This window comes from Sturnus vulgaris, unplaced genomic scaffold (assembly GCF_052056855.1).
Source record: "Sturnus vulgaris isolate bStuVul1 unplaced genomic scaffold, bStuVul1.hap1 Scaffold_198, whole genome shotgun sequence".
Taxonomy (NCBI): domain Eukaryota; kingdom Metazoa; phylum Chordata; class Aves; order Passeriformes; family Sturnidae; genus Sturnus; species Sturnus vulgaris.
The window spans coordinates 1,182,647-1,203,182 of NW_028276185.1; the positions used below are offsets into that span (position 1 = coordinate 1,182,647).

Consider the following 20,536-nt stretch of genomic DNA (forward strand, 5'->3'; position numbering starts at 1 on the left):
GTTTGGGCTGCACGTGGTCACTGCTACATCTCTCCCATTTGCAGGCCCTTATTTGAACATGGGTCCTATCACTAAGGCTACTGTGACTATTATCCAGTTCATTTTGTGGGTTGATAAGGTGAGGAATTCATGGGTTTTTAACTTCCTCTGGAAGATGGCAACGTGGGTTCAGAGCTATTGCACTCTTAACTGTGTGTTTTTGGGGTTACTTCAATAATGGTACTTACTGTGAGGAAAATAGCATGGGAAATTTTCTCCCTTCCCTTCATCCACTCCACCGTTTAGGTCCACCCCACCAGTTTTCAAAGGCTTCAAAGGGTTGAAATCTTCTCTAAATGTTAATGCTATACTACAGTGGCTGGTGTTGCTGATATGCCTGTTAAACCTGTTCTATTTAACATTCAGAGATAAGGGGACATTGATTTGGATAACAACCCTGATACCTACCCCAGGAAATTGGGATGCTGCTGCAGAGCCTGACCCTGCCCCACAGCCCACTTCAGAAATCAAACACCCGGATTGGGTGGGCGTTTTAGTGAAGGAGATGTGTGAGATGGGCCAGATGCTGAAGGAGTACCTTGCCCCAGCTGGTGAGAAACCCTCCCCCTGCCTTAAAGAGGGAGAGTCTGATGGTGCAGCAGTGGAACCCACAGACATTACATCTGTCCAGGTTCCAGCTGAACTGCAAGGGCACTCACAGAAAGCAATAGTCACCCCTGTGGAAACAAAGAAGTCTAAGATGAAAACAAGGTACCTAGATAATAAGGATAAGAAAGGAGGGCCCTCACATCCAGCAGGGGAGCCAGAGGCTGAGATCATCACCAAGTCCCTGTCATACAAAAGTCTCCATACTCTGCAAAAAGACATTGAGTGACGAGGCCGTGAGGCTTTTACCACCTGGTTACTGCAGGTGTGAGACCTTATGGGTCCAGGTGTGCAACTGGATGGTCCTGAGGCAAGGAATTTGGGACCCTTGACCCAGGACTCAGGTGTGAATCAGGTATTTGTAAGGGAGCCAGGCCTCCTTTCCCTCTGGGAGTGGCTTTTAATGAGTGAGAGAGAGAGGTTTGTCCACAGAGAGAGAATGCAGGAGCACCATCATAGAAGGTGCTGGAAGACCCTTGAGGAAGGGATCCAACAGCTGAGAGAAGTGGCAGTGCTGGAGGTGCTCTTTGGGAGGGATGGACAGCATGACAATGACCCTGACAAGGTCAGGTGCTCAGGGCAGATGTTGTGGAATCTGGCAGACCTGGGGCCATCTCAATACACCACCTTGATTGCAACAATTAATGCTGATAATAACAGAGACAGTGGGTTCTGTTGCTAACAAGCAACAAGCTTAGAAATTTTGAGAGTGTAATCAAGGCCCAATGCAGGCTCATGTCTCTGCTGTAATTGTGAGCCTCCAAGAGGAGATGAGGGAGATGAGGGAGGAGGTGAGGAAGAACAGTTCCCAAGCAACACCAGTGCTGTCATATCACGAGTTCCTGGAACATATTTTCAAGCCTTTCCAGCTGTTTCTGTCTTGCATCACAAAATTTGGCATGTGTTTTGACCTTTTAAAGGACTTGTTGCATGCATTAACATCCAAGGGGTTGCTTTCATCGTGCCCCATCCATCCCACACGGCAGCTCTTTCCATGGCCTGGAGGAAGCAGGAGACAGCAAGGATCAGCTGGAAGGCGCTGGCCACGAATGTCCCTCCCACAGGCCCCTGGAAGGTCTCTGTGCTCTGCCCACGCCGCCCCTCGTGCGCGCAGGGAGCAGAGCCCTCCCAGCCGGGACAGGATTCCTAATGGTTGCTGGTGTTTTTTTCTAGGGAGACTTCCTGCCCAATGCAGGCTTCCCCTCAGGATGCCTGATGGTCTCTGGTGGTTTCAGTGGGGACAGCTCCTGCTCAATGCAGGCTTCCCCTTGGGATCCCTCATGGCAGCTGTTGCTGAGGTTGCTGCATGGTTGCAGGCCTGAGCTGTCGCCTGTCCCCAGCCACTGCCCGCTGAGGGCCTGGTCTTCCATCCTGCTGGGCATGGGGCTGGCTGCTTTGGAGTTGGGCTTTACCTTTTCCTTCTCCATGTGCAACTGTCTGGAGCACAGAGATCCCGGGAGCTGCTTCCTCCTGAGCCAGTGGCACTCCTGGCACTGGGCAGCGCAGGGCCCTGTGCCCCGTATATACCCCTGCAGGGCGGGGCTGTGCCATGTCACCAGGACAACAGAATGGCCAACAGCACCCAGGAACCCGATAGAACGGCCCTGTGTCACAAAGGGCCCAGCCCAGCAGCCCTTCAGCAGCCCAAGCCCCTGGAAGTGGCATGGAGCAGGTGCCCAGCAGGTGCTGGCTTTGCAGGCTGGGCTGTGCGGGGCCAGAGGAATTGGCCGGATGGACGCAGGCAGGGAGTTGTGGTCAGCGGCTCCATGGGCGGCTGCAGGCCGGGGATGAGGGGTGTCCCTCAGGGAGGGCTCTGCCTCGGCCCCGGGGGGGCCCAATGCGAGGGCGAGGGGCTGGGGGGGCCATGGGGGCGTTCGATCAATGGGGAGGGCCCGGGGAGTGCTGAGAAGGGGGTGGTGAGTGGGGGGGAGGGAGGGGTCCCATGGATTTGGGGGGAGTCTTGATGAGTGTGGGGGGAGTCCCATGGATTTTGGGGTCCTGGTGACGGGGGGGAGCGGTGAGTGGGGGGTCCCATGGATGGGGGAGGGGCGGTGAGTGAGGGGGGGTCCTGGCGCCCTGGGGTGGTCCCAAGTATCGGGGGGGTCCCAGCGCTTTGGGGCGGTCGGTGAACGGGGGGGCAGTGAATAGGGGGAGCCCCGGTAAATTGGGGGGGTCCCTGGTGATAACCGGAGGAGGAGAGGGGGGGAAAGGAGCGAGCCCCAAGGGACTCCCCCCGGTGCTGGGGACACCCCGGTGCCCCCCCAGCGCACGGCCCCCCCCATTCCCGCTCCTGTTCCCGGGGGAAGTCAAAGGGGAGGGGCGGAATCCCCGGGATGGGCAGGGGGGGCACAAAGGGGGGTCCGGGCCCTGTGCACCGGAGGGTGGTCGGTACACGAGGGGGGTTCCAGTCCCGGTGCCCGAGGGGGCGTCCCGGTGCCCGGTGATTCGTGAGGGGGTGTCCGGTGATTCCTGGGGAGGTCTCCGGTGGTCCTGGTGCATGACGGGGGGGTCCCGATGACTCATGGAGGGGTCTCCGGTGATCTCGGTACCCGAGGCTGGCGATGTTTGAGGGGGGTTCGGCGGTCCCGGTGCACGATGAGGGGGTGTCACTGCTCGATGGGGGGGGGAGTCCCGGTGCACGGTGACGGTGCTGATTGATGGGGGAGGTCCTCCGGTGGTCCCGGTGCCCGCTGATTGATGGAGGGGGTCTCCGGCGATTCCTCGGGAAAGGGGGGGCGGTCCGGTGATGCCGGTGCACGAGGAGGGGAGAGAGGAAACTCGAGGGTCCTGAGGGGGTCCCGGTGCACGAGGACGGTTAAATTCGGGGGTCCTGGTGCTCGGAGGGGGGGTCGGTTCCTGGTGTGTGACACAGAGAGAGACCCCGGTGACACTGGGGACCCTGGCACGGGGCTGGTGACACTCAGGGGCTCCGGGTGGCACAGAAACTCTGCCCAAATTCTCTGGCACGAGGTCCTGGTGGCACGAGGGGCTCTCGGTGATACGAGGAGCTGGTGGCACTCCAGGGGCTCCTGGTGGCACAAGGAGCTGGAGGCACTTGAGGGGCTCTTGGTGACACAGGGCTCTCGGTGTCACTCGCAGGCCTCTCGGTGACACGAGGAGTCCCCCCTTTCCTCCTGGTGGCACTCGAGGAGCTCTTGGTGACACTCGCGGGGCTCTCGGTGACACGAGGATCCCCCAGATTCCTCTGGGTGACACAAAGAGCTCCCCAAACTGGTCTGGGTGACACGAGGAGACGGTGGCAGGAGAGGAGCCCTTTGCACGAGGATCCGTCGCACGAGGACCCCCAAAATTCCTCGAGCGAACCCCCCCGAAATCCTCACGCGGAACCCCCACTCAGCGCCAGCCCAACCCCCCCCTCCTGGTCCTCACCCCGGGGGTCTCCGGGTGATCCCGCCCCAGGTCCTCCCCTTTCGCCCTTTTCCCCCAGGACTGGGAAGGTCGGAGGGACTGAAGGGGGGGTGCAGGTGCGGGTTTTTTTCGGGGGGGTCCCGGCGGCCCCCGGGGCGGGGTCAGTGCTCAGCAGCGGGGCCGCGCCGCTCGCACCCGTTGGCCGAGATCGGGGGGGGGGGGGGGGGGGGGGCGGGGGTGGCCCGGGGACCCCCCTGGGCCCCCAAATCACACCCGGGTCTGCTGCTTTAGTCCTGTGCTACCAGCGCTGATTTTTCTCCTAATTCAGTCTTTTAGTGTATTATTATGCTAAAGTTTAATAAACCTATGACACTTTTAAAAACCCCAAAAACAACAGCGTCGTTTGTCATAAGACCTTTATTATATTTTGTTAAGGTTTCAGAAACCATTAATATTTTAAAAAGTGAGCGTCGTTTCTGCACTGCCGGGGTAGGAGATGAAGCTGGAAGGAGGGATGGGTAGAGGAAAGCTGGTTTAAAGGGTCTTCATTTATTCTCATTACACTGCTCTGAGTTTTTGGAGTTTTCTGCCAGAAATCTCTCCCCTCTCCCACTCATCCCCTGGGGTTTGGGGCAGTTTTCCCTTTTTGGGGGAAAACAAAGCCATACACTGATGCTTCTAATTAGGGGTAGCGGCAGTGAGGCTCCAGGGATTCCCGCTGAGCCGGAGGCAGCGAACACGCGGGGCTGGGAAAGGCGTGCCGGGAGCTGCGGAGAACTTTGTTTGTGTTTCCAGGCCAATGGCGGCTCGGGCCCGGGCCCGTTCCAGGGCTGTTCCTCATCTCCGCCTTTGCCCTCCCACAGCCCGGGGGGCCCTGAGAGCGCGGGCCGAGGCTGGGCCGTGTGCAGAGCCCGGCCCTCGCTGCCATTGGCTGATTGTGCCAATGTCACTCCTGGTTGTCGCGCGCTGATTGGGCAGAGCAGCAAAGGCGCCATTGTGGCATCGTCTGTGCGGGCCCGGCAGCGGCGGCAGCGGCCGGAGCCCGGGGAGGCGGCGGCGGAGCTCGGAGGCGGCCCCAGCGCAGGTGGGAGCCGCGCTCGGTTGTGCGGGGGCTCGGGGCTCGCTGCGGGCCGAGGGGGCGGCAGGGGGCTCTGGCGGGTTGGTTGTGCCGGTGCCGGCCCGTGTTGGCGCTGGGCTGAGGGCGCTGCGGGAGCGGCTGCCCGCGGTCTCCTTCCCGCTGGGGCCTCGGCAGGAGCCGGTGCCGGAGCAGCGCTGGCTCGTCCCGGTTGCTGTGGGTGGCACAGAGGTGTCTGCCCTGTGCCCGGGGCTGTGCGGGAAAATTCCCGTGGCCAGAGGTTTGTGTGCCCTCAGGAGACAGAGGAGTCCTGTAAAAGTGACTTTATTGGTGAACAAAGAGAGAGGCCATGCGGCATTTGCCATGCGGTCTCTAAAACGCAGCCTCCTTTTTATCCTCATTTTCCCGTCTGCATCTCCCTCTCCCTTTACCCACTGGCTGAGATACTTGGAAGGTTCAGAATTCCCGATCCACCTACTGCATGTCCCTGTTAATATTCACCCCTACTACGATATTAATCTTACTGCTTTCAATCCTTCCTTTTCTCATATTCTCAAGAATTGCCTTTACAAACTTTTAATTTCCATTGACTCAATTTCTTTTCCCGCATCCTCTTTGGCGCAAGGTGTCGTGCATGGTAAAAGCTGAGAGTTGCTGCAGCACGTCAGAGGAGCAGCAGCATTCGTTTAAGCCGTGGTCTGCCAGGGAACCACGAAAATTTGTCCCATTTCCATCCTTTCTCCGGAATACAAGATATTTTCATATTTCCTTTGCTATCTGTTTTACCACTTTTCGGTTATCATCTGTTTGCAAACAGCCGTTTGCGGCACTTAATTTTCCACAAACTCCTCCTTCTTCTGTAAGTAGATAATCTGATTCCATCCCATGGTGAAATGTCTCGTTCCTCATTTCAGCGGCTTGGTCAGCAGGAAGATCAGGAGCTGGAGCTGTCTCCTTGGTTATTATTTCAAGGATACTTTTAAACCTAATTATGCCACTCAAATTACGGATGGGTTTTCTGTGTCCTGATATGAATTCGTTGGGGATCCCAGGGGCTGGTCCATGGTGTTGTAGGATTTGTTCTGGTGGCCGTTCATCTTTTTCCCTTTTTTGGGTGCTCCCTCCAGCCAGGGCTGCATCAATTGAACACTTTTATCTTATGAAATGATAAAATGTTTGGATTCTCAAGTGATTTCTCTGGACTAGCAAAAACACCTCATTGCTTTGGGGAGAGGGATGATCCCCCCCACACACACTTTTTTTTTCATGAAATTTGCTCAATATTCTCCGTTTGCTGTTTCCCTTTGCAGCTTAACCAGTTTCTGTTGCAGTCAGATATCCTCACTATGGGCTCTGCCTTTAGTTGTGCAAATTCCATCTGTGCAAGCAGGCAGAGCTGGGGGTGAGGGGCAGATGGACTCAGGGAAATTCCTCCCCCTGGCAAGAAGGCCCTTGGGCATTGTCCACACTTTTCCAGAGCAATGTTAATTTGCATTTCTAAAACTCCTCTCCTGGCTGCCTGGAACTAGGATTTTCTTCCAGAGCAGCCTTTAGGTGATTCACACGTCCACCCTCACAATCTACTTTATTTTTCTTTTTAATTTATTTTAACGATTTTTTATTAACAGTTTATGCGTTAAAGCCTCACCATTTGTACTCTTCTAGGTTTGCAAAATGCAACTTAAAGGTGAGCTTCTAAAGATTCATTCTGAAATTCTGCCATTATTGAGAGCCACCACAAATATATAGAAAAATATTCCAATGCAATCAAGTCTTTTCTGCCTCTTCTCCTAGGAGTAAAAATTGCTTGTCACACCCCTGGCCCAAACCTAACTGACAGTCTAAAAGTGGGATTATTATGAAAAATTTTTCTCATGGTGTAATCTTGTCACTGAAACTGCAGGGACACTAAAAATCTCTCCAACAATATCTTTAGTGTTAGAGAGTCAAGGCATTACTTGATTCTGGTCAGGATGTGCAACAGAAATGATTTCTTCCACACATAGCCCGGGTGTGCAGAGAAAATCATTCCATGAGATGTGAATTTTACTAGATTTTTCCTGAAATTTTACAGTCTGAACCCATTGAAATCCATTGGTTTAGTGTTCATTGCTTCAAAGTTGTGTAGTTCTTAGTATTTGGTTTCCTATTGCAAATGGATTTCTCCTCTTCTGATGTTAATTAGATCCGCATTCCTGGATTTCCTTCTCAGTCTTTTCCAGACCAGGTGTCTCCATCTATGCCGGGGCAGTGTCTGGGGTGGGTGTTCCTTGATGTTTGCTGATGTTTCCTTGATGTTTTGTTGGATGTCTTTCTCTTTGTGGGAATCTTTTGGGCTATTCCCAGTCTGTTGAGATGTTAAACTCATCTCTGTTGAGTGGCCTAACATTCCTTAGAAAAAAACTTTTAAAATTTCTTTCCCAGGACAAGGGCAAACCGAGCCTGACTAGACAAATGGAAGGTAAAAAATTTAAAATTTGGTATATTTTCCAACAGTGGAATCGCAGGCAGCCCAGTGTGTGAGTGTAATTGAGAGGCAGAGTCCTGGGTGGATGCTGTGAACAGCAAAGTGCCAAGGCAGGCTCTGTGCCAGCCCAGCTTCCTGTGGCAGAGATTTCACAAGAGACAGGATTCTGGCCACAGACTGCTTGAAATATACATCCCTTATCTCCAGCCCGCACTAGGTGGAGAATTGCCAGGGTAAGGAATTGCAAAGATCAATTCCAAGGCATATAATTCAATATCTGCCCTGGGTCTGGCTTTTATTCTTGCCAAAGCCAATGGCAAAAGCTGCTACCATGGCATCTTGGTTTCTATCACCAGTTTTCAAAGGTGTTTCTTTATTTCCCTGTTTGTTCTTTCTACCTGACCTGAGCTCTGGGGGTGCCAGGGCTTGTGGAGGTCCCATTGTATTCCTAAAGCAGCCATAACCCCCTGAAGGATCTTTGCTGTGAAATGAGTTCTCAGTCTCAGTCTGTAGCTTCTGCAATCTGTTCTCTTGGAATTATTTCTTTAAGAAATACCTTCATAAGCGACCCAGAGATTGCTGAAGAAGTCAGAATTGCTTTTTTCACCCTGTTAGCTGCCATGCTGTCACCAGCAGATATTTGAGCCTTCCTGCTCAGGGCATTTCAGTGCCAGGCTCTTCCAAGCACACCCAGCTGTGCCGGTTGAGCTGACCATGCAGGCGGTAACCTGAGCTTGGTCTAATTCCCTTTCCTTCATCAGAGCGTGTCTTGGAGCTCTTTTCCCTTCTCCTGCCCTTGCAGACCCATCCATAAACACATTTTGTCCCTCAGGCCAGGGAATTTCTCCTAAATCTCTCCCAGCCTGGCTCTGGAGCTCTGTCACTCGAATGCAGTCATGGGTTTGTTCCCAGTCCCCTGTGCAGGCTGTTCAATCAGGAGCCTGGGTTAAACCCTTCCCCTGTCCTCAGTTCTAAATCCTCCTGTGCCACTGAACAAGTTTCATTCTGTAATCATAGAGCACTGCTCATCCATGTAGAGGCTCCTTTGGTTATCAGAGCTTTAACTTGGTGCCAGACTTGAACAACAGGAGATCTCCTGCCATCAGTTTTTGGGCCTCAGGTCCCCTTAAAGCTGTGGCTGCACAATTCTGCAGACAATGAGACCACTCTGGACACTGGGCTAAACATTTTAGCACAAGAATTCCTTTGGCATGGCCCTGTTTAAGATCCACATACAATTCAAATTTTTTTTCTGAGTCTGGTAGAGCCATGGCTGCAGCATCAATCATTTGTTTATTTCATTTTATTAAGTTTTGTTCCATTTCTTGTATCCATACCACAGCATTGAGGCTATCTGGTGTTAAGTCACAAAGTGTTCTGGCTAGAACAGAGAATCCTCAATCCAGATCCTGCAATTTCCGATTAATCGTCATACTTCTTGCAACTCCTTTTTAATCCTGGATTATTTCTGAGATTCCCTGGTCTCTCTCTGGGTCAATACACCAGAAACCTGCAGTCAAAATATGTCCCAAATATTTAACCTTTTTTTCCACCATTTGCGCTTTTTTTTTTTTCCAAATATTTAAGGATGCTGTTTAGCCTGAACATTCAGCCATTTCTCAGAGACTTCTTCTACCACTCCTTGTCCTCTTGATTGGATCAAGTCATCCACATCCTGCATTAACCAAATCCCTGGGGGTGGGGTAAATTCTTGTGATATTTTCTGCAAGTCTTGCCTGAATAAGGCCCGTGCTTCCATGCATCCCTGCAGAAAGACCATCCATGTCTTTCCCATTTTCCCTTCTACCTCTTGTTCCCACTCAAAAGGAAAATCCAGTTTACCATCCTGTGTGAGTGGGCATCCCTAGAAAGCATCTTTGCCATCAAGGACTGAATGGTGTCAGTGTGAGGAGGGCACCTGGTTCAAGATGGTGTAAGGATGTGAGAGCCCCTGGGTACTTGGGTCTTAATATGCACTCCACTTTTGTACAGCTAGTGATATTCTTGGCTCTGTTAAGTCTTTGTTCTTCTGGGAGTTCATGAACTGAGCAGGACCTTGGCTGAGCAGCAGTCTGTGTGGTCAATTAATAACATTTTCTGACCCTGGTGGCTTCTGCTGTCCCTTCCTTATGTCCACGTCCCCGGCCCTGTGTCCAAGCGGATTCGCAGCATGTGTTTGTAGAGACCCTTTGCTGTTGTTCCTTGCATGGGGGTCCCCCGTTTTGGGGCCATCCCCCCTGGAGCAGGGTGTCCCGGCTTGGTGCAGCCCCGCCCCTCGGGCAGCGCTGAGCCAATGAGAGCGCGCGGCGGTGATGACGCAGCAGTGTCCAGGCAGAGCCGCAGCTCCCAGCGTTGCCCACCTGGAGCCACCTGCGCCCGGCCCGGGCCCCAGCGCCCCCCGGCAGGGGAATTTGGGGAGGTGGGAGGGGGGGAGCGCCAGGGCCGGGCCCCCCCGCGCTGTGGTGGCGGCAGCGGCTGCAGTGGGGAGCGAGTGCGGGCGGGAGCGGCCGAGAGCCCAGCGCTGCCCCAGCCCGAGCTGCCCCAGCTCCATCGCTGCCCCTGCGCTGGGATGCTGTGGGTTTGGGGGGAAGAGGGAGCCGGCAGTGGGTGCTGGGCCTGGGGGCAGCAGGAGAAGGGAAGGAGAAGCAAGGTTGAAGAAGAAAATGGTCAAAGCATGACCTTGGGAGGAGAAGGTGGGATTGTGCGGGAGAAGGAGGAATAATGGGATGAAGAGGAGTGTGAGGAAGAGCAGGGACACAGCAGGAGCAGAAATGGGAAGCAGCACAGGATTCCAAACCTCCCTGTAGCTACAGCGCCCCTCCAGTCCCAGGGCGTTGGCTCCCCCCTCCACATTCAACAGGTGACTGGAGAGGGGGATCCACCATTTTCAGAGGGGTGTTTCTGAGCTTTATTGGGCTAAAACGTGGTGTTTTGTATTTTTGCTGGGCCTGAATCTTTATATTTTGGAGAGGATTTTGGCTGAATCTTGTTTTCTTGGTAATTTATGATCTGTGTCTTGATGTTTGGAGGATTTTTGGGATGAATCTTGGTGTTTGGGAGGTTCTTAGAAACACAAGACGCCCAGTGTCTTCCTCAGCTGTACATCAGAAGGAAGAACCGCCAGCTCAAGGCACTCCCCTCTTGTTTTTTCCCCAAACCAGGATTCTTCATTCCCATGAGGTGGGCAGATGGAGGAGGAGGAAAATTCCCGGCGATCCCTCTGGAGGAGGGGCTGGAAACCCAGCCCAGGGAGCTGTGAGGAGGAAAGACCCTCCCTGAGCCGGGAAGGTGCCTGGAGATCCAGGCAGAGCTCAGGGCTGGTGGAGAAGCCTCCTGGAGGGGAGAAGCCCCACAAGTGCTTGGAATGTGGGAAAGGTTTCAGCTGCAGCTCCAAGCTGATCCGGCACCAGATGATCCACACTGGGGAAAAGCCCTACGAGTGTGGGGAATGTGGGAAGAGCTTCAGAGACATCTCTGGTCTAATGCAACACCAGGTGATCCACACTGGGGAACGGCCCTACACCTGCTTGGAATGTGGGATGAGCTTTGGACACATCTCCAACCTGAGAAGGCACCAGCGCATCCACACTGGGGAGAGGCCCTACGAGTGTCCCAAGTGTGGGAAGAGGTTTCAGACCAGCTCCAATCTCCTCCTACATGAGCGGATTCACACAGAGGAGAGGCCCTTCCGCTGCCCCGACTGCAGGAAGGGCTTCAAGGAAAATGGCACCCTCACTGTCCACCGGCGCATCCACACTGGGGAGAGGCCCTACGAGTGTCCTGAGTGTGGGAAGAGCTTCTCCAGGAGTTCAGCCTTGACCCAACACCAACGGAGTCACCACTAAGGGAAGCCCTGTGAGTGCCCCGAGTGTGGGAAGAGCTTCGTGCTCTGCTCCAGCTCCATCCCCCATGGGAGGATCGGTGTTGGATGATCCCCAGTGACCCCCGTTAGGCAGAGCCCTGGTGATCCATGGTCCTGGTGATCCGTGTTGGGAAGACACCTGGCTGGGGGGACTCTACATCTTCCTGGCTCCCTGTGGGCACCTGTATGAACACAGGGGCAGGAACGTCCATAGGGACGGAAACCAACATTGGGAATTCCTTGGGGAGAGTGAATTTGTTGATGTTCAACCCCAGAAAATCTGTGTTCTGTCCTATCTTCTGGAGGCTTCAGGGCATACTGAATGGTCTTGGTGGTCTTTTCCAGCCTCAGAGATTCCAGGATTTTGATTTCCTGTTGTCCAAGGGTATCTTCCACAGCATAATGGTGATGAACTGGGGCAAAGACCAAGATTTTGGAGACAGTGGGGTGGAAACCCTTCTAAAAATATTCTTCCCTCCCTCACTCCTTCCCTGCTGGATTCTCAGCTAGCATGGACACAAAGATCCTGTTATTTTGGGCTGGATTTGCTTTTCATTTTTTTTCATCCCTTTAAAACATCCAACCTTAGGATAAAAATAAAGACACTGAACTGAGACATAGGTGGGGACATGGGGGGACAAAGATATGGTAGTACACAAACATGGAGAGTGACGTGGGGACACATGGACATGGAGGGGGATGTGGCCATCCGTGGGGACATGGGGGGACACAGGCATGGATGGAGATGTGGGGGACAGTGACAGGGATGGAAACATGGTGGGGACACAGCCATGGGTGGGGACATGGCCAGTGACATGTGGGGACACGGCCACGGCCGGTGCCATGGGGGGAACTTGCAGGGGCTGTGGGGGATGCTGGCTTGGAGGGAGTTGAGGGTTCCTGGCAGGGACTTGGGGCTCGCTGAGGCCTTTGGGGACCCCAGGCCGAGCGGCTCCGGCTGCGCTGGGAGACCCTGGCGGAGGTTCTGGGGCAGCTGCTCAAGGACCCCCTGCCCTGGAGCCCCAGCCGGGCATTGGGCTCCTGGAAGGGAATGAACGTCCTTGTCCCCAGCACGACAGATTTCTTATTTCTTGCAGGTGCAAATGGTTCTCTTACCAGAATAGCTTTTTGTGTTCATTGTTTTCAGGTTTAAGATTGTTTTCACCTGGGAACAAGCAAGTTACTTAGCTGCACATAGAAGAAGTGACAGGCTAGCTATTAATTTAGCAGAGAGCAAGACCTGATTTTATGAAGCCTTTCTTTTATAATTTGTCTACCTGACTGCAACATCTCACACTTTTTTGTTAATTCAAAAAAGGCTCATATGTTCTGATGTTAAAATAGCTCTCTCTTGTGAGGGTGTTATCTCATTAAGGTTATTACTGGTTATCTCTTAGATATGGTATAAGATACGTAAAAGACAGATTACAATCAACAAAACTTAGCAAATTCTATCATGTCATTGACACAGGGTTTCACAGCATGAGAAAATAAAAGAATAATGTCCAGTGTGTCATAAGGAAATGGGAGTAAATGTTTTAAAGTCCAAATAGTCCATTAGCTGGAAATGTTGATCTTTGACATTACTGAATGTGCTCTTGGATCCTGGAACAGGGAATAACTGAAGAAGGTTAGTAGGAACACTATACCATGATGTTGACACAAGGCTTTTGTTGGCAATTTGCCTCTAAATTTCCAGACACAGCCATGTCTTGGCACTCCTACTTCTGGTTTTGTTCTGGCCTCGAAGGCTGCATGGTGATTAGGTTCTTTTTCTTCTCACTGGGCTTCATTTTCTTGGAGGCAACTGATGTTTGGCTGAATGAACAGGTGACTACTTTGAAGTTGTTGATGATAAAAACACGTGCATACCTTCTCCTTAAGTTAATGAATTAATTAGACTTTGTCATTGTACCTTCAATTGAAGAGCCTTTCATTAAAATATTTTACCTTTTTTTGGAATAAATATTGAAAAAAAATTTTATAAATATGTAAATATTTAGGAGCTAATTCCCCCTTCCGTGTTTTAAAAACAGCATTCATGACTCTTGCCATGAATGTGAAGGGAAGTTCAAAACAAAACAATACATGTACTAAAACAAAAACTTACAGTATCTGGGAATAATTCTGATACAACAATCCAAAACATTTCCGATAACAGATATAATTAAAAACACTTGTGAAATTAGATTATTGCCAAACATTAAAACATTGTACCATCATCCCAGTGTCTGCAACAGCTGATAAACCTCAAATCAGTGAAGAACTGGATAAGCGTCTGTTGGGGGTTGGTTTTTCCTTTCCTCTCTGCCTGTGGAATTTTTTTCCCATTGACATGCTAAGAAGCACTGATGGTTAGGTCCTAGCACCAGGGAGAGCCTCCCTGTTTTTTTGGGAATTTCTCTCGGAGGGTGGGGGGAGGGAAAGGGGGAACACGGTGAGATTGGAAGCAGGTAAAGGAGGGTGGGGGGCAGTTGCTGGCTCTCGCTCGCTTTTGGCTCTCGGAGCAGAAAGGTCATTGCTACCCCCCCACCATCCCAACGCCGGGAGCTGCCTCTCTGTTTTGGACCCCGCAGCCCTGCTTGGACGCCCTCCTGCTTCAGCTTGCTGTTTTCCCAGCATCCTGCTTCTCCTCCATCCCTTCCCATCTGGGACACAGCTGCCATCACCCCAGTGCCCCTGCAGCCGCACGGGGATCGTCGCACCTGCCCATCAGGAGCCTGCCAGCGCTCACTGCCAGCGGTGACAGCAACTGCACCAAAGGGGAAAGTGCCCGTGGCCCAGAGACTGGAACTGGGCTCGTGTTCTCTTTGTTGTTAATTTCATAGTTGTTGTTATTCCTATCTCCATATCTTTGCCTGAGAGCCCCTTAATTTCAAAATTATACTAATTCAAAGGGAATGGATTTATTTTCTCAATTTCAAGAGAGAGTCCTGCTTTCCCTAGCAGACTTTCAAACCAAGACACACCTCCTGACCAGCAAGGAAGAGTTCTCCCTGCAGTTGATCACCCCAGTATGGTATATTTTTGTCAGCTCTGAATTTCCCCTTCTCCACGTTCAGAAACAAATAACCTGAATTTGTCTCTCGGGTTTCCCGATCATTCAGAAATGAAGGCTGTTGAGATCCTGAACTTGCTCCCATGGTGTTGGGCTCATTATGCTCCCCCAAATATCTTCCTTTACCCTATAAACAACTGACAGAGATGGAAAGCACAGTAACAGGTCGAGTTGCAGGAATGTAACAACTACAAATCTGTGCCACCTTCTGTCTACTTCCCTGACCTACCAAAACAGGTCTTGGGATTTTTTTTAGACAAATGCACATGCTCTTTAATTTTTCTTTTCTTTTATGAGAGCTGCCAACCCTTTTGTACCCTGAATGTCTCTCCAAGTCTCTACCCAAAGGCCTGACCCGAGCTGTGATCCTTCCAGCCAGGACCCCACCGTGAGGGGGTGGCAAGAGCTCTGTGTGTCAGCCCGGCTCTGGAGGCTGAGCTGGGAGTGATAATTATCCCTTTTCTAATGTCCTGTGAACAGTGACTGCCAATTCTCCAAGGGCAGTGACACATTTTCACCAGGAGTGTGATGTCCATTGTTACAAAGCTTCCATTTTTACAAAGGAAACATTTTCAGTTTCATTTTCTCCCTGTAGTGGAAGAAGAAAAGTCACGGCTACTCTTGTAAATAAACCAAAAGCGTTTCAGGCAGGTTTGTTAAATTGAAACATCGACTCCTCAGGGCACAGCCTCACCCTTTTTACAAGGCTTCCTTTGAATGCAACGTGGAATTTGCTCAAGTAGGAACTGCTGGGTGATGCTTCCTGAGATGGATTTTTTCTGTTGGATGCAACTGTCTCCAAACTGGAGGATATTTAACAAAATGATAAGTAAATCAGTTTTGTCTCATTTAAGGTGTGGAATGCCAGAGCGATGCAAAGAACTGGTAGAAGCAGGATATGATGTTCGACTGCCAGACAAAGAAAATGTGACTCTTCTTCACTGGGCAGCGATAACAGAGAGGAGCTGGTGAAGTGAGCTGGGAGTCCCTGTGACAGGAACAGCAACAGCATATTCTGCCACTGTTACCTATAATGACTTTGTTGCTTTTGGACTTGAAGGAATGCACTGCTTGAGAAGAAAAGGGTAGAATTTAAATCTTAATGCACTTACCTTTGTGAAAATGTCCCTGAAATGGAAAGATAGCCCAGTTTCTTCATATGTGAAACCATGAAGTACACGAAATCTTGACATTTTCCCAGGTTTGGATATTTTAGCAAACTTTCTTGTTTTAAAAGGAAAGGTCTCTGCTAAGGAAGGTGGGACGCTTCCTGGAATGGAAAGAAGACCCGTCCCTCCAAATCCATATAACTTCTAAAGTTATGGAGCTTCCAAGTAAAAGTGCAGGAAAAGGAGTGACAATTCTTTAGTATTAAACATGTACAGATCAGAACAGAACAAACAGCACAAACGCAGGAGTTTGCCCCTGCTGAGCGCTGTTTGCCCTTTGGTGCAGTTATGACCACACCCGGCAGGGGGCGCTGGGAGAGGCTGCGGGGCAGGGGCGGGGCCAGGGTCAGTCACGGCCAGCAGGGGGCGGGGCCAGGGTCAGTCACGCCCGGCAGGGGGCGGGGCCAGGGTCATTCACGGCCAGCAGGGGGCGGGGCCAGGGTCAGTCACGGCCAGCAGGGGGCGGGGCCAGGATCAGTCACGGCCAGCAGGGGGCGGGGCCAGGGTCAGTCACGGCCAGCAGGGGGCGCTCCGGTGCTCGCTCGGGCCCTCACGGAGGGGCAGCGGCCGCTCGGACAAAAGGCAGCGAAGGCAGCGATTCCCCCGGGCACTCGGGTGACGGCGGACACTGCCCCGGCTCCAGGCGGCGCACCGCGCTCCGGCTCTGCATTCCCGAGCAGCAGGGAGGCAGGGAAAGCAGGCACATTGGATCCCATTGCCGAATGGCAGCGTAGCAAAGTCCCGAAGCCGAATGCACAAAAGCTCCCGCAGCAACCATGCAACCGACTGCCCTGATCCACTGATGGAAGGGAAGCAGCCAGGGTTGCACCCCAGTCACTGAATTCCAGGATTAAACCAACATTCTTTTCCTCTAGGTAGGCGCAAAGGATAATTCCCAACCAGATATTCTCAAGAGGTTAAAAGCACACAGTTTACTAGCAAACTGGCAAAAACGTTTACAGGCAAACCAGAGAAAATTAAGGAACATTGTCAAAAGAGTAAACACAACACCACTTATCACAGCATAGACTTAGCTCACCAAACATAGAAAATCTTTACACTCATTTGATGTTACCTTCCGTGAGAGAGAAGAAAGAGGGAACCAGAAAGACAGGAAAGATATAGAAAAACAGACATCTGTCTATGGAGTCCTGGGTTCCAGTGATGTAAAACTCCAAGATGAAGGTAGGGCTAAAGGATCATGTGCTTGCCTTATGGGGATCCTTCTTTCCTATGGTGGCCCCAAACCTTTTCAGCCCATCCTGGGCCTTCCTCCCAGGAGGGATTTCTGGTCTCTTGGCCACTTGGGTGCCTCCAGCGTGCCATGACTGACAGACATCGTGGAGCAGAGCACTACTTTCCCAGAGATCTGATCTACTCCTAGCACACATTCCCAGCCCCTCAGGATGTCTCAAAAAAGATTACCTTTTCCAGACTCTGACAGGCAGGACCCACCCCCACAAAGTCTCGTGCAGAGCGTACACCTTTAGCACAATGTGAAACTGCCTAGGCAGCCTTTAAAAACTCGTGCCCTAAAGCAAACCCCTCTATCCTACTCAAGGCTTCCTGGCTGTCAAATCCTAAAGACACAGCGACCATCTTTTTGGCACAAAGGGTCATGGGACAGATACTTTATCTCTAGGAATCCCTCCTAAGCCAGCATCCTTCCAGAGAGTTGTAGAGAAAGAGAGAAGGTCCTCCCTGAGCCTCCTTTCCTGCAGGCTGAGCCCCCATCTCCCTCAGCCGCTTCTCATCTGACTTGTGCTCCAGAGCCCGCCCCAGCTCAATTCTCTGCACACACTCGAGCACCTCAAAGTCTTTCTTGTAGTGAGGAATACAAAGCTGACCCCAGGATTAAGGTGAGACCTCAGCAGTGGCCAGAACAGGGGGACCGTCACTGCCCTGGTCATGCTGGCCACACTATTGCTGACACTGGCCAGGATGCCATTGTCCTTCTTGGCCACCTGGGCACACCTGGGCTCATATTCGGCAGCTCTGGGCCAGCACCTCGAGGTCTTTTTCTGTGGGATGCTTGGAAATTGCAGGGAATGATCAGTGGAATGTGGACAGTTCAGTAACAACTCCAAGGGGCCCAGTCTGATTTCGGGACTCTTTGGCCGCTTTGGTAACAAGTCAAGTCAGCCCAGTTCCCCTTAAGAGCTCTGTGGCCGCCTGAAGTAACCAGCCCGTAGCCCTACAGGGGGATGTTGTAACCCAAGTGCAGGTGTAAGCTATTTCTTTGGACACCCGTTCCCACTCTTGCAGAACGTTGGGGTTTATTTATGGATCCCTCGTGCCCGCTGGCCGAAGCGCCTCCTGCCCCCGCTGTTGTTGCTGTCGGAGCTCGCAGCGCAGCCCTGCAGGAACGGCCGCTGCGCGCGGGCCCCGCTCCGCCGCTGCCCCGGTGACGGCCGAACCCTGGGCGCGAGCACCGCCACGGGGGCGGGGCCTGCGCCCCTCGCGCTGCTCGGCCACCAATGGGGAGCCGCGGGATGGGCGGGGCGGGCGGGGATTGGCTGGGGCCGGTGGGCGGGGGCGGGGCCCGGAGGGGCGGGGCCCGGCTGAGGGGCCGTTGGTGCGGCAGAGTGGGAGCGGCGGCGGCCGGGGCGGCGTGGGGGAGCGGTGGGGAAGGGCCCGACCCCCGGTGGGAGAGAAAAAGGCCCCCGGCGAGGGAGGAACCGGCCCCGGGCGAGAGAGGGACCGGCACCTGTCGAGAGACGGATCGGCCCCCAGCGAAGGAGTGAGCCCCGGTGAGTGGCCCATAACGACTGCCTCTCGCGTCGTGGTCTCGGGCCCGTGGATGCTGCGTTCCTTCCTGTGTGCGACCGGGCCTGGGAGGGAGCCAGCCGTGTCGGCAAAGAGGAACGACGAGCCACCTTCTCCTCTCATCACTTCTGAAAAGAAGCTTACATGGCTACGAGAGGAAGTGGCCATAAGATGAGATAGTGGACATTCGGATTACATATTAAAAGTTTGATTTTTGCTGTTAGGGTGCTCAGGCGTTGGAACAGGTTGCCAGTGAAGGTGGTGGATGCAGAAGGTATGGCCAGGCTCAGTCATTGTCCTGGTGATGGATCAGGTTTGTGGTAATGAGGCACATCAAACAGGGAAATCAGTCCATAGTTTCCAATTATAGGATGATGATCTTTACCATAAGAAGTGTTTGATCAGATTGAAAGAAACGTACAGAGCATGTTCCACATGGGGAATTAGGTGTTGCTGAGAAAGTAATTCTCCATTCCCATTGGTTTTTCACTTAGGTAGGATTATAAAATATTTTCTATGGTGTAGATTACATATATGGAGCAAGGACTCTGCTGCAAAAGCATCCAATTGACAAGGTCCAGTACAGGTTATGTTACTGCAGTAGCAATTTCTTGAATTCAGCGAGGCAGTTAAGTTATAGAAATTTATTTTCAAAGGTTTATGAGAACGTGGCGGAGCTTTTTTTCCCGTTTGCCTTTAAGTGTAAATAATAAGCCATATATTGACTATACATCCTCAAAGAAACTTCCAGTTAGCAAGAAGTTTAATGGATTACTATAATATCAGTGTTTTGTTTATGTTTTACTGAATGTAAGTTCATAGAAAATTTATAAACCATTTTTGCTTCCTCTCCTCCACCCCCAAATTTCACGTGGTCTGAAGGCTATACAATTGATTTTAGTAACTTTTATTCATGATTCTCTTGTAGAGGCATAAGAATTACCAAGAACCAGCTGGAGTAATAGGATTCATGTTTTCTTTCCTAAAGGACATCATGGCAGCCCATCAGGAGAAAAACTTGCTGAAGAAAAAAACACTGAAACACCGAAGCCTCGGTGAGAGCTGCTGGACTGGAGAAGGAAGAAGCCCTTTGGACAGGACTGCCTGCACCCTCAGATCCATGGGCATCTGTAAGGTAAGAAGGATTCACAGTGCCCAGCCTTAATAGAACTGGAAGCCTTTCTTCCAAATATACATAGATTTTTTAAATATTTTGGCTATCAGGTTAGAATAGCTTGAGCCTGGACAGCCAATAGTAGAAACGTTAAACTGTCTGCCAAGTAATAATATACATGATGGATTCCCTAGTAGCAACATTAGCTTTCATTTCCTATCACAATTGCTTGTAGAATAATTTCTTCTCCATATCATCTTATTTGTGCTATTTATTCCATTTTGGAAACTTGTTTGCATCTCTCCTGCCTTGACTGAGTAGTGTTCTTTGTTCTCTTACTCCAAATCTTCTTGGTTTTCTTTCCCCCAGGTATTGGTAGAACCTGCTCCTCCTTGAGCAAGCAGATCGGCCAGGAAAATGCAGAAAGCAGGAGTGGAGGCCAAGGCCATTGCTGAAGGGGTTTCTGGCAGGCAGCCACAGAGCAGCAATTTGCAGGAGCTGTGGCTTGCTAAATCACAGCTTTAAGGATGCTGTGGTGGTGCCAGAGGAGAAGACCCTTGGTGTTGTGCAGGAACAAGTTCCTCCAGAAGAAAAGGTGGCGTTCCTTTGTGCAGGGAACTCGTTGGTATCAGCAGTGGAGGAGCAGGGTGAGGAAGATCTCCAGCGTGGGATATTTCTGCAAGAGCCTTCAACCCTTTCAGAGCCTGGGTGAGAGCTGCCAGAGTGCAGAGGGAGGCAGCCCTTTGGACAGGCGTCCCTGCTCCCTCAGAGCCACGGCTATGAGACAAACAGCCTCATCCCTGAGGATGCAGATGGGCAGGAGAAGCCTGAAAGCAAAGCTGTGAAAACCTTTGAATCACTCGTCCATCTTGTGTCCATCTTGGGTAGAGCCACGGCCGGGCTCTTGTACTGCCCAAGGTGTATCCTTTGAAGGGCTTTTAGTAAACACCTCCTTGGTTCCTTTAAAACTCTTCAGCTCCCTCTGTTCCAGGCAGCCTCTCCTAGGCATCA

The 20,536-nt window shown here is 51.9% G+C and overlaps 1 long non-coding RNA gene across 1 annotated transcript; it reads left to right on the forward strand.

Annotated features, from left to right (window-relative positions):
* Nucleotides 1–18,279: 18,279 nt before the first annotated feature.
* LOC148217872 (uncharacterized) lies at nt 18,280–20,174 on the forward strand. Its single transcript, XR_015800673.1, has 3 exons — nt 18,280–18,395; nt 19,400–19,546; nt 19,895–20,174. It is a non-coding gene; the product is annotated as an uncharacterized LOC148217872 (long non-coding RNA).
* Nucleotides 20,175–20,536: the final 362 nt, after the last annotated feature.